The following is a 3079-nucleotide window of genomic DNA, read 5'->3' as shown; positions in this document are numbered from 1 at the left end:
AAATGTGAAGTTATTAAATTAAATATAAGGGATAAAAATGGGATAACGGATGGAGGAAGTTTGATTAGAATGAAGGAAAAGATGGGCTTTAGAACTGAGGTAAAACTATTGACTTTACGCATTAGAATATGATATTTTTTCATGTTATATAAGGTAAGAAAGCAAGAATAATATGAGTTTTGGTAAATTAGTGAAAAAGTGAAATTTGAAGGAACTTAAATCTGATGTTGTCTGTGTTCCTGGTCCAGGCCTGGCTTCATGAGGGTGAAACCAATTCAGTAGCATGGTTAAGGTTGCTATATTGAAATTCTTAACAATTTTATCTTTGAATTTATGTTACATTTTAAGCTTGAGATTTCAGCTCAAGTGTAGCCTGGCCTCTTGTCAACCTTACCACCTCCCCAGGATGAGTTCTAAGCTGCCAGCTTTCTGCCCCTGCTTCCATAGGTTTCATCTATCCTCCTCCCTCCTGACTATATCTTTCAACCACTGTCATCATCTGCCTTAGACAGTGATCAGGCTGCATTGCCTTTCAACCCTGGCAGAGGACTGGTTAGATCATAGATACATTTGTAATTGAATGCATGGCCACAGTGCTTTGGGACAGGGCAAGACAGAGGTCATCCCTCCCATAGTCTGGCACTGCTATGGCACAATGAGCAGGTGGTAGGCCTCTTGCCTTTCTATGTACCAAGCATCTTCTCGTGTGAAAGTTGCAATGCCTTGGGGATTCTCTATTCACATTGGGTGGAAGCTACAGGCTGTGAAAAGAGAAAGAGAGATTGACTTCCCCACTCCTTACATGCATTTTCATTTTTCACTGTGTCCTGAAAATTATATGGCCAGTTCTAAATTGGTGAAATAAGAGGTGATATTATTTTATGAGAATGAGGGACAAAGTGGTAGAATAGGGAGTCTGAGGAAAGTGTCTATGGTCTATGGTAGCTTCTGTGCATGTTAGATAGAAGGTACTTTGATGATTATATTAAATGATGCTGCAGCCACGATACCCCGGATCTTTCCTTAGAATAAAACAACATCAGTCCACAAAGTTTTTAGAGTAACCTAAGAAACAATCACAAATGTGACTGAATTGTTAGTTGGTCTTGTTTCTAAAACCTAACTCTCCAAGTGTTGTCTCAAAATGAACTATGAGAATTATGTTTCTATGTTAGTTAGATGTCCAGTTTAAGCATGGGGTGGAACCCAATACTCTCATTTACCTCCACGAATATCCCATCCTGCAAGCACTGCAAGGACGACATGAATAGACTCTGTTGGATCTGCGCCTGCCACCTGTGTGAGGGCCAGTAAGACCCCAACAAGCAGCTCATGTGTGACGAATGTGACATGGCCTTCCACATCTACTGCCTGTGCCCCTCCCTCAGCAGCACTCCCAGCTAGTACAAGTGGTACTGCCCGAGTGCCGGAATGACACCAGCAAGGTGGTGCTGGCGGGAGAGAGGCTGAGAGGAAGAAGAAGGCGAAGATGGCCTCGGCCACGTTGTCCTTGAAGCCGGACTAGGGCAAGGGCATTGCGTGTGTGGGCCTCACCAAGGAGTGCACCATCGTCCCGTCCAACCACTACGGACCCATCCCAGGGATCCCCGTGGGCACCATGTGGCGGTTCTCAGTCCAGGTCAGCGAGTCTGGGGCTCATCGGCCCCACGTGGCTGGCGTTCACGGCCGGAGCAATGACGGGTCGTACTCCCTGGTCCTGGACAGGGGCTACAAGGACGATGTGGACCAGGAGAATTTTTTCAGATACACAGATAGTGATGGTTGAGATCTTTTTGCAACAAGAGGACCGCGGAACAGTCTTGTGATCAGAAACTCACCAACACCAACAGGGCACTGGCTCTCAACTGCTTTACTCTCTTTAATGACCAAGAAGGGGCTGAGGCCAAGGACTGGCAGTCGGGAATGCCTGTCAGGGTGGTGCCCAACGTCAAGGGTGGTAAGAACAGAAAGTACGCCCCCGCCAAGGGCAACTGCTACGACCGCATCTAGCAGGTGGTGAAGTAGTGGCCCGAGAAGTGGAAGTCCAGGTTTCTCCTGCGGCGCTACCTCCTGCAGAGGGACGACGACGAGCCTGGCCCCTGGACGAAGGAGGAGAAGGAATGGATCAAGAAGCTGGGGCTGACTATGCAGTACCCAGAAGGCCACCTGGAAGCCCTGGCCAACCGAGAGCGGGAGAAGGAGAATTAGCAAGAGAGAGGAGGAGGAGGAGCAGGAGGAGGGCTTCGCGGGCCCCAGGGAAAGCAAGGGAAAGTGGAAGCAGAAGCAGGCAGGAGGTGGCCTGAGCAGGGCCGCCTCCCCTCGCTGGACATCCAAGGAAACTAAAGTGGAGCCCTACAGCCTCACGGCCCAGCAGAGCGGCCTCATCAGAAAGGACAAGAGCAACGCCCAACTGTGGAATGAGGTCCTGGCGTTGCTCAAGGGCCGGCCTGCGAGGAGCAGCCCGTTTCAGATGTTCCTGAGTAAAGTGGAGGAGATGCTCCAGTGTATCTGCTATCAGGAGCTGGTGTTCCGGCCCATTGCAACTGTGTGCCAGCACAAGGTATGCAAGGACTGCCTGGACAAATCCTTCTGGGCACAGGTGTTCAGCTGCCCCGCCTGCCGCTATGACCTGGGCTGGAGCTATGCCATGCAGGTGAACCAGCCCCTGCAGACGGTCCTCAACCGGTTCTTGCCTGGCTACGGCAATGGTCGGTGATCTCCAAGCACTTCTGACAAGCGTTTTGCTTAAAACGTGTCGGAGGGCTCTTTCATCGGCCCTGATGTTGTTCTTAGTGGTCTTAACTTAAGCATGTAGTGTTTCCTCCGTTCCCTAAAAAGGTTTGTTTTCCTTTTTTTATTTTTAATTTTCAAATCTATACATATTCAGGAATTTATGTATTCTGGCTAAAAGTTGGACTTTTCAGTATTTTCTTTAGTTTTTTTTTTTTTTTGTAAACATAAAAGCCTGCAATTTCTTGACAAAATAACATAAGATTTTTAAAGATGGAATCAGAAACTATGTGGCATGGAGGCTGTTCATTTTTCTGATGTCAAGTTCTCGGAAGTTGCTGCCACCAAC

The 3079-nt window shown here is 48.1% G+C and overlaps 1 pseudogene; it reads left to right on the top strand.

Annotated features, from left to right (window-relative positions):
• The first annotated feature begins 1242 nt into the window (after positions 1–1242).
• Positions 1243–2716, top strand: LOC116811391 (E3 ubiquitin-protein ligase UHRF1-like; annotated as a pseudogene).
• Positions 2717–3079: the final 363 nt, after the last annotated feature.

This window comes from Hylobates moloch, unplaced genomic scaffold (genome assembly GCF_009828535.3).
Source record: "Hylobates moloch isolate HMO894 unplaced genomic scaffold, HMol_V3 SCAFFOLD_7, whole genome shotgun sequence".
Classification (NCBI taxonomy): domain Eukaryota; kingdom Metazoa; phylum Chordata; class Mammalia; order Primates; family Hylobatidae; genus Hylobates; species Hylobates moloch.
The sequence above is the reverse complement of the archived record's forward strand: the minus strand, read 5'-3'. Positions and strand labels throughout refer to the sequence as shown.